Consider the following 15,258-nt stretch of genomic DNA (forward strand, 5'->3'; position numbering starts at 1 on the left):
TATATATTTTCACCAGACTTGGTGAAAGTCATCTATGCCCTATAGCAAAATAAATATTCCAAAGTGTCTTCACCATGCAACTGCACTCTGGAGAAAAGTAACGTAGGTGCTGTTCATGGCCAATGGCCTGGGCAATTTTTACACCCTCCCACTCTCAAGTGCTTAATTCCTGATTTAAACATGGTTCTGGCAAAGCAAAAACATTAGCCATGGGACTTTTTATTCTGACAGTGCCTCATTTAAACTGAGCTGGGTTGCTATCCATGCAGAACAACTGTATGTACTTAGACCAAGGGTAGGGAACCTGCGGCTCTCCAGATGTTCAGGAACTACAATTCCCATCAGCCTCTGTCAGCATGGCCAATTGGCCATGCTGGTAAGAAAGCAGTCAGGAGACCCTAGGCTGAACATCAGAAGAAGCTCCCACGGTCCCAGCACCAGAACTCCAGAAATCTGCTCCAAAGGCATAAACACAACCTATCTCAGGAATCAGGGTTACCCTGTCCACTTCCATGCATTCCAGTCAATATACTCCTCCTTTGCCTTCGTGGATTTATTAGAGGTATTCATTCATTCATTCATTCAAAGGAACCTTAGTAGAAATTAGGAGGTTAAAAGGAGGCTCCCTGTGGCATCCTCAATCTGGGAGAACCAGGTTTGAGTTCCCCGCTCTCTGCCACTTCCTGAGGCACAATGTGGAGGCTTATCTGGGGAATTCAGATTAGCCTGTACACTCCCACACACGCCAGCTGGGTGACCTTGGGCTAGTCACAGCTTCTTGGAGCTCTCTCAGCCCCACCCACCTGACAGGGTGTTTGTTGTGAGGGGGGAAGGGCAAGGAGATTGTAAGCCCCTTTGAGTCTCCTGCAGGAGAGAAAGGGGGGATATAAATCCAAACTCCTCCTCCTCTTCTTCTTCTTCTTTATTCATTCATTCATTACTTCTAGAGCTTCCTTCCTCATATTGGCTCAGAGCAGCTTACAAAAATCCATATAAAACATTAAAACTAGCAGCAATAAATTCCTACAGCATTTTGGCACCATTCAAATCAACTTGAGGGGGATGGAACATCTCAATCCCCCCCACAAACCAGACTTTCATGTTACTCAAAGGGCAGGGGAAAGAAAATGAAAAGAAAATGGGGGAAAGGAAGGGGATGGGAAAGGGAAAAGAGGAAAGGGGAAAGAGAAGCCAACTAGTTGGAAATCACTAGTTGGAGACTCCTGTCCAAATGAAACCAGGATTTCAAATGTATATAAGGACTGACCTTCCCTGGATTTCAACCTGGCTAGATTCAAATAACCCAGTGCAGTCCACACATGCTTCCAGTCTCTGGGTACTGATTACAAGGCATCTGGCTCTCTCAGCATCACTCAACTCCTGCCTGATGTCATCAAGGTGGCTGAAGTGATTCCAGATGTGTTTACCATGGCAACTTGTCTGGGTAACGGAAGCTTGTTCTTACTGTTTCTTAGTGATGGCAAGCACCTGGTGGAATCACCTTACCTTACCTTTCCTCTTCTGGCCTGACAGGGGGACCCCTGCACACCTGAAATAAGGGGGGCGGGCGGCTGTTTGGGGCTTTTTTAAACTCTGTGAAAAGGATGCCAAGAATGATGCCGTATAAGGGCAGAGAAGGCTACTCAAAAGTGTTTTAATTATTCTAACAAACGATATTAAAATATTACCAATGCTTCATGGCAAAGAAGAAAGAGAGGATTTAGTCCAGAAGATGTTATTTGGAGACAGGCCATAAACCTGCCGTGCTGCATTCACAGGAGGAAGACTTGTAAAATTAAGCTTCAAGCAATGTTATAGAAAACTTAGTGGCGTATCTCCAAGGATGCAATTTGCTGTTGGCCCCGCTGTACTCTGTTTTGGCTACCCACAGAAGGACAGGATTTCAGGGTTGAGATTTTTAGCTCCTTCTGACCTCTGAGAATATGTTAGCAATGGTGCTGTGGAGAGTGTAACTCAGCAACATTTCTTCTGGCAAAGCCATGTTTCCTTGAAGGTATGTGATAAAAACATGATTGTCTTACATGTTTTCATGGTGGATTATTTATTTTAGTAGATTGAAATTTAGGGTTATTTTAAATCATAACTTCATCAGGGCAGTCACAACATTTTGAATATCCAGGTTTAGGTTCTTAATATTTCTACCCCTTCCCCTTATTATATGGGGTGTTTTTCTTTTGTAATTAATTCACTTCATCCCTCACCCACAGCTATCGGGGGCTGATTTGCCTCACTCAACATTCCTCCCCTCCAACCGTGCAACATATTGGTAATTTGTAACATTTTATAGACATGAAAGTACACTTAGAACTCTGGACTTTACAACAAAATTGTAGAAGCTGCCGGCATTTTTGTAGCAATTACCATGGAACAGATCTTTGCAGGTAAGATTAGGGTGGTCTCTACAAAGCTGGGAAAAGTTGAAAATATTGTTTTTTCCCACTAGGCCTTTGAACCAAATTAAATGACAGGGACGTATCTCTGATTAAAGATACCCCATATCACTGTCTTCTGGGCATCTCCCTCAAACAGACCTACAAAAAGTAAAGAGGAAGTCGGATACAGCTCTGCCTGGATATTTTTACTAGAAGATTTGAAATAGTTCTTGCTTGGATGCAGCATGCTCCAGCCCCTGTCTCATGTATAACGCTCTTCCCAAAATCAGTCATCTTTTGAAGAGCCAGCATGGTTTAGTGAATAACAGTGAAGGACTCTAATCTGGAGAACCAGGTTTGATTCCCCGCTCTTGCAGATGAAGCCAGCTGGGTGACCTTGTCATGGCTAGTTGCAGTTATCTCTGAACTCTCTCAGACTTTCCTACTTCATAAGGTGTCTTTAGTGGGGAGGGGAAAGGGAAAGTGATTTTAAATTAGGTAAAGAACCGAGAGGAATGATGCTGTGCCTCAAATTGAATTCCAGTAGCCATTAGTGATAGTAGCTCAGTACACATGCAGCAAAATGAGGTGGCATGATTGTAAACTGGCAGGTTGGGCAGTATCCTGTAATATGGGGAAGGAGAGGTCCCATTTGTAGTGTTCCGCCACTTAAAAACTCTCCTAAAAAAATAACTTACCCATGCTCTAGCCCCGTCCTTTGCATTCTCCATCAGTCAACCAGTTATTAACATGGATGATTTTTGAAAAATGAAATGTTCTCCCCCTTGAGTCTCAATTGGTGGCAGAATTTTCCAAGGAAGCAAAAAATAAAAACCTTCCCCCACCTATGCAAAGCCCTGCATAGGACTTAATGAACTTATGCCACCCTTGCCCTTGGCACCGATGTTCTGGAAGGAAAGCTTGCATGGAAACTGACTATTGTCAGCTCTACCCTTGGACATGCCTCTGGAATGCCCTCACTTCACTGGTGTACCCAGTGGGGATGCAGGAGTGCTGACACAGTGCATTTGGCCATCATGGAGGACTGCAGTAGCTGCCTACCAGCAGATTTGTCCCTCCGCCAGGTTAAGTGCCCTGAAATGGGCAAATCCACTGGCACAACCTTGCACCACCACCAGATGTTGCTTTGCGTCCCCCCCCCCGGCACTCTGGATTGGGCTGTTAATTTTCTCCACTGTGCTTCTTATCTATAAACAAATAGCCAGAACACATTATCAGATCCAATTATACAATACGCTATTAACAATAGTTTAAAAAAATCACAAATAATGCCCATGGCAGTGCTACAATAGCTCAAAAAGAGTACTCAGCACTTAGCACACAAGTGTCCTCAATTGATGTTTCAACACATCACATTAAAATACTATTCTTGACTCCAATGGGCTCAGCTGGGCTAATTGCCTGTGAGGGCAGACTATCACAGGTAAACCAAGCCTCAGCGGGACAGAGCACTCAGTCCAGCAAAGTAACCTCCTCAGAGCAAATCTCAAACCCCATGCTTCTATCTATGACTAATTTTCATATCTGAATCCTGAAGAGGCACTGAACTTCAAAGCTCCTCGAGGTTTCACGTCAACTCCAGCAGTCAGATGCCTGTTTTACCTCAAGACTCTGCTTTGTAAAGAAAGGGAGCTCTTTGTTCGGAGCTGGGCTCTTGCTGCTTTTCCCGCCAGATTTTGATCATGCATAATAGAAGCGGAAGGTATTGCTGTGTGACACGGCACGCCTTCCTTTGCAAACGTTTTGGCTCCTCTGTGAAAGGCATGCACAATTATGCTTCATTACCTGATCATTGTATTAGGTGAAATGCTTAAAAAATGGCTGGTTTCCTGGAGCCTCTCAAAGGTAGATTGCACTCGGTTGCTTGATCCTGTTAACCCAAGAATTTTCATCACACTTTAAGTTGTTTCCTTGTGTTGAAAATGTATTTCCCCATTTCTGTTTGTCTCTAGGCCAAGGGGGACATACACCATCTTCAGTTCTGTTTCAACCACATTAAGGTTAAATGGGGGAAAAAATGGGAAAAGAAAAATCCTTGAAGCTTTCTCTCTGTCGATATATACATCTGTTACTACACATTCCTCTTGCATTCATCAACACGATGATCTTTGAACTCAACCAGAAATGTTCTTGAAAAGTTCTGAATGCTAATTTGGGCTATTGTGAATATTCAAATGTAAGAAGGAAAGCAATTGTACTTTAGGTCACTGCTAATTTCCCTGCTTTATTCAGATTTCTTGCTGATTGCAGAGTTGGTAATGTTTTAATATAGTAATTATTTTGCTCTCTCCCCACACAGCACATATATACACTGATACATGAAGGTCTAGAATCCATTCATTCCAGAAGGCAGCCTATGAAAGCCCTTTGCATATCCCCCCATCAAACTTCTTGAGATCAGATGTGGAGATTTCTTGTATCAGCGACATCATCAGGAAAGGGTATTTAAGACCAAAGATATTACCAAAGCTGTTGTTACCCTGGCAACAACAGCTTCCTATGACTGCTCCTCATGACTCACAGATGGTCCTTCAACAAGAATGCCTCAGTTGGCCAAAGAAAATATGAATATGCTTGCAACAACTGTATAGAAAATAAGATACGTAGGGTCAAAACAGATATGGAAAATTCTCAGGTTTCCATCAGTAAATCATGCATGAATACAAACTGAGATCAGACAGGAAAGTTTGAGTAGATTTTTTTAAAAAATCCCACTCAGCTCTCTGCTACTCGCAGTGGCCCACCAGGTGCCTTTGGGAGCTCACATGCAGGATGTGAAAGCAATGGCCTTCTGCGGCTGTTGCTCCAGAGCACCTGGTCTGTTAAGGCATTTGCAATCTCAGATCAAAGAGGATCAAGATTGGTAGCCATAAATTGACTTCTCCTCCATAAATCTGTTAAAGCTATCCAGGTTAGTGGCCATCACCACCTCCTGTGGCAGCATGTTCCAAACACCAATCACACGTTGCGTGAAGAAGTGTTTCCTTTTATTAGTCCTAATTCTTCCCCCCAGCATTTTCAATGGATACCCCCTGGTTCTAGTATTGTGAGAAAGAGAGAAAAATTTCTCTCTGTCAACATTTTCTATCCCATGCATAATTTTATAGACTTCAATCATATCCCCCCTCAGACGTCTCCTCTCCAAACCAAAGAGTCCCAAACGCTGCAGCCTTTCCTCATAAGGAAGGTGCTGAAAGCTCTGTGGGCAACACTTTTGCATGTTCTGCACTTACCCCAGTGAAGGGGCAGATTCACTAGCAGGCGGCTGTTGCAGCCCTCCTCAGTGATAGTACACAATGTTGAATGCCACGTCAATATCCCTGTGCTCCCATTGCCAATGTAATGGAGGCAGTCTAGGGGCATGGTTGGGGGAGGAGCCAACACTAATAGGCTTCCACCTGGCCTTTGCCCCTGTTGCCTCAATGGCAGGGGCTTTGGACTTATGGCACCTTTCTGGTGGCATAAGTCCATTAAGCCCAATGGGGGCTTGCAAGCAGTTGGAAGACTTTTTTTGTATTTGTAGCCTTTCAACACCACTGGTAAGCCTGTTTGGGAGCAGAGGCCTTTGTGGCTGAGGCACCCAGCTGTTTTGAGCGGGCGGTTAGTCTGGCACCTAACCACTATGCTACACTGGTGTAATGCTACACTGGAGAACTGGGTTTGATTTCCCCCTCCTCCACATAGGCGGTGGACTCATGTTGTGAACTGGATTTACTTTTGCCTTCCTATATTCCATCTGGGTGACTTTGGTCTAGTCAGAGTTTTCTCAGAACTGTCTCAGCCCCACCTACCTCAGAAGGTGTGGAGACAGCAAAAGAAAGAAGTGTGTACGCCACTTTGAGTCTCCTTACAGGAGAGAAAGGGGGAGTATAAATCAAAACTCTTCTTTTTCTTCTTTTGATTAGCAAAGCCAAGCAGGACTTGTAAGGTTTAATCATATCTTACCTTCCCACGTGGCTCTTATCTGACTGAAAGCTGTGGGTGTAATTTAAGTTACCACAGATTGAGATATATGTTTCTTCAGTGCATCTATTTTGGTCCACAGTAGGCTATCATAAAATACAGGTGTCCAGCAGAGCTATCATGTCTCCAAGTAGATAATGACCAAATATTTTATTACTTTTCATATCTGTTATATTTTTGTAACAGTTTCAGTTACTCGGTGTCAGTGTGGTAGATCTACTTTTCTATAGACACGGTATGGTTTTGTATGCATTTTCTATAGTACTGATTTGGGCAATGAATATATGTAATGTGTGATGCTGATTAGCTGACATATAACATGAAGAAATTGGAATGGGAAACATTCCTTGCAAAGAAAGAGAAAATAATATGTGCATTTGAGTTGCCTGGAGAAGATGTGGAATTAAAATGAGGATTTTGAGATCAAAACAGAAGAGATGAGAAACTCAAACGTATCACAAATGCCACACTTCAACAAATTGTAAATTTGGTATCAAATTATGGGTGTATGGAAGGAAGGAAATTGTCATCAAAGCTCACACACTTTTCTTATATTTGCACAGGGCCCGTATTCCACTGGGTGTAGAAGGGTGCATCTCTACTCAGGAATGCACTTCAAGAGACCAATCAAATGGCTTTGGCAGTATTCTCCTCCCATGGACTTTATGCTTCTTTTAGCACTTACAGCAAACAGCAATTGCCACTGCACTTTCATTGTGAAATCTCACAGTAGCATGGAGGAACAGTCTGGGGACTATAATTTGCTACTGCTTTCTTAATTCCCGAGTGCAAAACTGCATTTCGGATCATGTTTTTGTTCCCCTTTCATATAATTTCATTGTATTATTTCATAGCTGCGTATCTATTTTGCCTCAGGGCTGCTTTCCACAAGTTTCCCTTGATTCTAGAGCAGCAGGACAGACCTTTAAGCCCTTTCCCCCTGTGCCCCCAATTGTGATGCCCTCCACATCCAGCATTGCAGATGCATTGCTGCCTGCAGCGTCTCCCTGCACACCAGTTGTGGGCTGAGATGGAGCAGCATTTGTTTCACAGTTGCTTTCCACAAGAACTACATTTCCCTTTGATTCATTGCCTTGCAAGATTCAAGTAGCCATTAAAAGACTTCCATGCAACAGCAACTAATAAAGTAACCTGTATCTATCTGTGCATTCCACCCCTCCTCTGGTTTATATGCATGTTAGTGTTTTCATGGTTTTATTGTGTTCCGTATGACTTTTGAGAACTGCTTCAAGCAGGTCTGGACAGGAAATATAAATTCTCCAAACGAGTGACAACTAAGACATGGGTCTTCCCCCTTTATTATTATAACAGCCCTGTGAGGTTGGCTAGCAGAGAGTGGCTTCCCAAAGTCACCCACTGAGTTTCATGGTCGAGTGAATATTTGAACTCATGTCTCCCCAGGCTTAACCCAAAATTATAACCACTACTGTTTTTTGATGGAATGTTCAGAATTTTGGAGGAAGGCTCCCGGCAGTCCTTCTTCCCTGGCTCTTAATTTTTTTTAGAAGGGGATGGGAGACTTATTTCTGAAAGAGATAGCCAAGAAGGGAGGGAGGGAGGAGGAGGAGGAGGAGGAGGAGGAGGAGGAGGAGGAGGAGGAGGAGGAGGAGGAGAAGAAGAAGAAGAAGAAGAAGAAGAAGAAGAAGAAGAAGAAGAGGAAGAAGAAGAAGAAAGAAGAAGAAAAGAAGAAAGAAGAAGAGGAGGAGGAGGAGGAGGAGGAGGAGGAGGAGGAGGAGTTTGGATTTATATCCCCCCTTTCTCTCCTGCAGGAGACTCAAAGGGGCTTACAATCTCCTTGCCCTTCCCCCCTCACAACAAACACCCTGTGAGGGGGGTAGGGCAGAGAGAGCTCCAAGAAGCTGCGACTAGCCCAAGGTCACCCAGCTGGCGTGTGTGGGAGTGTAGAGGCTAATCTGAATTCCCCAGATAAGCCTCCACAGCTCAGGCGACAGAGCTGGGAATCAAACCCAGTTCCTCTAGATTAGATACACGAGCTCTTAACCTCCAACGCCACTGCTGCTCCTTCTGTAGGCAGAAGGTATACCTTTTGTTAAATACATCCAGGTTTAAGAATACCATCCTCATCCTCATCATCATTACCTTTATTGACATTAGAGGTTTGAGAATAGATTTCTCAATAGGAATTTCTCATTTGGTCTGGTAATACATCGCACATCGAGAACTTCCCACATTTTCTAATCAATTAATCACTGCATTCTCTATCATTAAAGACAGGACACCTTTCAAATATTGCCTCTTCTGTCACTCCATTTGGATCAATCTATAAACATCTGATATTCAAATTGTCAGAACTGGAAGCTAAGCCTTCGATAATGGGTTGCAAGCCATATTTTCATGGATTTCCCCCCTAGAACTTTGCTTATCTCCAAACCATTCGCTATTGACTTGCAGATTCTGTCAGAATGAGGTTGTGTCATGAAGCTGCCTTATACTGAATCTGACCATTGGCCTATCAAGGTCAGGACTGTCAATGCTGACTGACAGTTTCTCTTCGGGATCTCAGGTTGAGGTCTTTCACATAACTTTGTATCTGATCATTTTAAGTGACGATGCCAGAAAACTAAGGCCCCTTCCGCACACGCAAAATAATGCATTTTCAAACCACTTTCACAACTCTTTGCAAGTGGATCTTGCCATTCCGCACAGCTTCAAAGAGCACTGAAAGCAGTTTGAAAGTGCATTATTCTGCATGTGCGGAATGAGCCTAATATTTCCTATAACGGGGGGAAAAGAAGATGGAACTTGAGTCCTTCTACATACATGTTTTCTGCTACTGGGTCACACAGACTCTACTGAAATCTTTCAGTTTGCCATGTCTTTTTTTTCTTTATCCAAAAACAGAAACCCCAGAGATTTCTCAAAATGGCTGCTTTGCACCAACCATTACTAGACTATGGCCACTTCCGCACACGCAAAATAATGCATTTTCAAACCGCTTTCACAACTGTTTGCAAGTGGATTTTGCCATTCCGCACAGCTTCAAAGAGCACTGAAAGCAGCTTCAAAGTGCATTATTCTGCATGTGCGGAATGAGCCTATGTCATGAGTGCCTGAATGCCCCAAGCACATGGGCCAAAATCCCTGTTGGGTTCTTTCTTTATCGATTTGTCCCTAGAAAAGTTACATGGAGAATAAAATACCTGCACAGTTTTAAATTCATTTTTCAAAAAGGATAAAGAAAACCCTCCGAGCATCCTTCTTATTGAACCAACTGTATCTACTCTGTGATAAATAGAGCAGTGATTTTTACCAGTATCTTTACTATAAACAAAAACTCTGCAACTGTGAAGTAAAATGGAATGACATTATCCTTATCTAGCTTATTGTTACTGAAATTTTCTATAATGGCTTTAATTTTTCCAACATATGTGGTATGAAGTCATTTCTTCCTCTCCCTTCCTGTCTCTCATACACAATAGTCATCTTTCACAAACCCACACTTGTAGATTTGCTGGAAATAGGGAGAGCGAGATTATCAGCTAGTTTTCTGCTCTTATAATCAGTGTGCAGCCTTCTCAGAAACAGATTTTCCTTTGGGGGAGCTGCCCAGTTGGTTGCAACAAAGGTCATTTGAGAATGCTTCCTTGATAGTTAAATGCTGAAACTACACAGAGTCCCAGAAAACTTTCTCCCCTTATTTGTTGACTTGATACCTTTGAAGGCAGATGTTGAATGATGACAAACAATGTCACTATCTGAGGGGGAAGGGAGACCAATTTTATGTATTTTGCAGCAAAAGGAATGATCAGAAAGAGACAAGGTAAATTGTCCACACAGCCCTCTGTCTGGGCACTTATGGGATGTAGAGGAGTTAGGCCTACTTCATTGCTAGGGTTGCTAGGTTACCTCAGGCCACTGGCAGGGGATGTGGGGGTGGAGGTAGGGTAGCCAGATCCAGTGTGTGGTACTCCTGGAGATTTGGGGATGAAACATGCAGAGGACAGGGACCTAAGTGGGGTGCAGTGCTATAAGCTCCACCCACCAAATGAGCCATTTTCTCTAGGGGAACTGATCTCCATAGTCTGAAGATGAGGCGTAATTCTGTGGGTTCCCCTGGTCCCACTTGGAGGCTGGAATCCCTATACATTTCTGGCCAAAGCAAAATTACACTCTTATGAATCCCTTGAAGGGCACAACACTGCTTAAATTGAGACCATTTATTTTGGTGCATCTCTTTATTTTGAGCATGGCCACCTTGGCTTTGAGCCCCAAGCTATCAAGGTGTTGATTATTCAGGTTCCTTCATGTTAAGTAGGTCGATGCTGGGGAAAAGTTAGTGGGACAGTTCTCAGCGAATCCTAGAACATTGCTGCAATGACAATGCAATGACAATACTAGAACAATGCAATGACAATACTTCCACTTTTGTAGCAGAAGTGACATTATACACTGGTGTGATTCCGACAAGCCCCACTAACTTTCCCCCTGCTGACCTGTGAAATTGTAGCAGGGAATGGGAGCCAATGCTGGAAAGTCTCCTTCTATAACCGGATTCCAGGAATGCCTTATGTCCAGCAGTTACTGTTGGTTGTGGGTCATGCGCTAACTGTAAGGGCTTTTTGGCAAGGGGGATGATGCTTGTCTCCATTCCATGAAGGCGTCATAGCCTAGAGGCCCTAGTCGAAAGAATTCTCCCTTCATCACTAAATTGATGTCTTGGGAAGCTTTCTACTTAGAGCCTGAAATGTTCACATTCACAGTGGTGACACATAGTATGGTGGATGCTTAAATATGTATCATCCTGTGTTCCCTCCATTGTGTGGTATCTCATAAGGCATGCAGATCCTGCCCAGTTCTGTTTCATGTGTCGCCAACAAGCCCTGTTCCCTCACCTCACCCTTGCTGTGGAGGGGGAGATATTCTCTTCAATCCCTATTTCTCTCTCATACTCTGGCTGCAGGTATGACTGCTGGTTCATGTTTTTGTTTTCGGCTTCCAAATGTTTTTGTCATAGTTTCATAATTCATACCATAGTGACTTTGTAAATTATTTCCTCATTCTTATACCAAGGCTATAGGCAGGAGGCTTTAGAACACCAGGCCTGACTCTCCGCAAGCTATTCTCTCAGGAGTGACATGACAATGAATATAAGGAAGCCTATTGAGTTGATTTGGCAATTTCACTGGGGTGATGAGCAAAACAGGCTGTTGATGGAATGTTAACATTATCGACCAGACCTCAGAGTCTGGGGCACTTGGAATCTAACTAATCTTCCTTTCCTTTCCAGATTTTTTTTAATAATAAATGTAATCAGCCTATGTGAGCAACTCTTGGAATTGCTGATTTTTTTTCTCTTCTAGAATCTGTTAGCTATCTAAACTCTTTTGCTTTGGGTTGTACAGAAACTTTCCACTTCTTACTCTGTGTTTTCAACAACTAATATATTAAGGAAATAATTAATCCATAATTTCTAAGTTTTATCATTCCCTTGTGTGAGAGGGAGGGAGAAAGAGAAAATTGCAAAGAACAATTCCATGGAAGTTGTTTCCTTCATTAGGAATTGCAAGGGTTTTGAGGAACCTCGGGTCCATCCCAAAATTCTCAATTTCTGAGCAATTCCTAAGCTTTACTACCTTACCATACCTTCCGACTCCTCTTTCAAATATTCCTTTTTTTCATCCTGACATTTGCCAACAATTTTTTTTTCAACCACTCCATTGTGGCTCGGTAGCTTCTTTACTAGCGCTCCAAGAACATATTATTGTTTTAATTTTTCGTTTCCACTATCACACCCTCCGCCAGTTCGTTTATTGTTGGTTGGCCTTTCCTAAAACCATAAGTCAGAGCCCTCCAGAGACCGCTAGGACGTAGTCAATGTATCAGTGATGTGAAGTATCAATACCGAAGTTCGAAGCAGGGAACTCCAATACTGAATCTGACAGATGTTGATTGCACTGGTCCGGAAGTCTGAAGGGTGCTTTTCCAGGTGCAGCCCTCAAGTGGTTTTTTTTTTTTTTTTTTTTTTTTGGAATGGGGCTCCAGAGCTGCCGACACTTACCACTGGACCATAATTCTCGCAACTTCAGTCGGTTTACATATCGTCATAGTCACTGAATTTTGATCTTCAAATCATGATATTTAGGCCCTTTCCGCACGGGCCAATAACGACGCCCTGGGGACAGCAAAAACGCCGTCCCCAGGGAGCCGTTTTCTGCATTATGGCGTCCCTAAGCAAACAAGCAGCAGCGCTGACCTGGCTCCCCTTCCCCCCACTCCCCCAGAGCGTGGCCTCTACATCCCGGAGGGAGTGTTTTGAATCATTAGCCGCCAGGTACCTAAATGCGGCGCTTTCGATGCAAACGGCACCACTGCAAGAATGTTGCTATTTGTCCCCATCCTTCCTCACTCATCTCATCGCATGCATTAGCCGCTTGCTGTTTGTCCGAAGGCCTCCTCTGCTGTCATCCGACCCTCTGGAGGTCGAGAGGGTGCGTATGGTAGTCTACGGATACGCCAGCAGGGCGCATTTTGTCTTTGTTTACGCAGGATTGAGTGGGGAAGCGACGGGGAAGAGGCGGATCGGCCGGGCGGCGAAGCGCTCTGAATTCTCTCAAGCATCGTCCCAACTGAAGCTGGGACCATCCATGCCAAGACCGGTCTCAGCCGTAAATTAGAGGTCAGCATTCAAAATTACGCCCGACTCCAACCCTTCAAAATAGCGTCACCTCCATGCAGAAGGGGCCTAAGTGACCTCATGTTCTTTTGCCTTGCTATCATAAGGTATTGCTATATTGATGATGGTCACTTCCTTGTCCTCAATCACTAGGACGTTTGATGTGTATGTGCCAGCACTTCATCCACCTTCTCACAATTGCAAGATTAGCTAAGTTTGTGGGTAAACATACATGAAGGACAGGGAGATGTCTAAGTAGTCAGACTCATCTCAAAAATCCCAATGTGCTCCCTGTTACCATTTATCAGGTAGGGGGTGGCAGCAGTTGGACATGTCTAAACAGCTCAACAAATGATCACTGTTAGCAATCAATGAATGGAACATGAGCACAACTAGCAGATGTTCAAGTATATCTAGCTTCTGACTTATTCTTCAACTATAGATATGGCTGCCATGAGACTTCAGGTGAATTATAACTGAGATGGCATCTTTTCTACTATTTGGACCCTTTCTGCCCTTCTGTGAGAAGATAATGTTTTGATTAATCAAGGAAGGAAAGAATTAGTGGTCAATGGGGGTAGGGGGTGTAAAAATTACTAATGCTGTGAAATTTGCGTCTGTGAGGGATTCAAGCTAGTAGAAAGAGCTTTCCCAGGGGAAATTCAATGAGAATTGTGAAAGATGGAATACCAAGATTTCTTTTTTTAAAAGGAAAAAATACCACTTCCCAGCTGCAGCTATTTTCTGCAGGGACAGATTGGAATCTTGACTGCTGCCAAAATAAGCTATACATACTGATGTGAGTAAAATACCTGTTGATTGTTCTGTAGGATGATAAGGGGAATTCCTCCAAGGGGAGGGGGGAAGCATTTTTAAAGGCTATTAGAACATCTGAGTTGTTATAATGAGCATCACAGTGCCTATTAGCAACAGAAACAAAAAGCCATTGAAGCTGCAGAATTAAACTAGTGGTTCTCTTTACTTGATCAACATTCATAAAAGAACCCAGCAGGAGATCCAGCTGAAAACTAGGGAAAAGGTAGTAATTACAGGGAGAGTTGAGAATGCGTGGCAGAAGCAAAATACTGTTACATCAGCGGTATGGGAGGGAGAAACTCATCAGAACCAAAGGGAATCCACATATAGATTCTACTCTCCATTCTGTTGTGACATATCTGGAGTGACTCCAGTTTTGGTCAGCAAATTCCATCTGGATTTATGCTGGTGTATCCGACAGCAGATGTTTATAGCCTTGGGAGCACTGTATCGTTTGGATGGGAAATTTACATCGATGTCATCCAAAACTGGCTTGGATGGGTAATAAGAGGGAGGTGCCCCTCATGTGAATAAGAGGGAGGTGCCCCTCACACATACCTTAATAATGAACCATAAAATATTTCAGAAGTTAAAAACATAATGAGTAAAAAAAACTCAGGGGATAAATACCTCATGCATCTTTTGCGATTCCTCTGAATCCTACAACACTGGTCACTGGTCACTGGTAGTTTTATTGTTCTCCCCAGAGGACATCTTTCTCCAACAGAAAAAGTCATTTTTCATTAAAGGATGTATTTTTCCCTTGGAGGAACAGAAGCATATGAACCAGTTTTTCAGAATGGCAGTCACAGACTCCAACCTTTCTTTCTTTCTTTCTTTCTTTCTTTCTTTCTTTCTTTCTTTCTTTCTTTCTTTCTTTCTTTCTTTCTTTCTTTCTTTCTTTCTTTCTTTCTTTCTTTCTTTCTTTCTTTCTTTTCTTCTTCTTTCAGAAATTGGTGGCAGAACCATCTATGCTTTGAATTTTGTTTTTTTAAAACTTACATACCAGTCACAAGGGCAAGGATTACCATGGTTCTCTTTTCAAGACACTCAGGTCAATGCATTTTCAAGCCACTTTCACAACTGTTTGCAAGTGGATTTTTGCCATTCCGCACAGCTTCAAAGAGCATTGAAAGCAGTTTGAAAGTGCATTATTCTGGATGTGCGGAATAAGCTCATGATATAACATTTTTCAATATTGAAGAATTTATATTTAACACTGTAGCTTTAAGAATTCCATGAACTAGAAGAGAACAATGTCTCTTTCCAAGTAGAATGTAAGTAAAACTGAGCCTTTCTGGATGCTCAGAGAAATTCACAGATGTATCAGGATATGTTTATAATGGTAAGCATTTAACTGATAAAGGCTACAATCCGAAGAATGCTTTCCTAGGAAAAGAAATGCATAAA

The sequence above is a fragment of the Sphaerodactylus townsendi genome, linkage group LG13, assembly GCF_021028975.2.
Source record: "Sphaerodactylus townsendi isolate TG3544 linkage group LG13, MPM_Stown_v2.3, whole genome shotgun sequence".
In the NCBI taxonomy this organism is placed as follows: domain Eukaryota; kingdom Metazoa; phylum Chordata; class Lepidosauria; order Squamata; family Sphaerodactylidae; genus Sphaerodactylus; species Sphaerodactylus townsendi.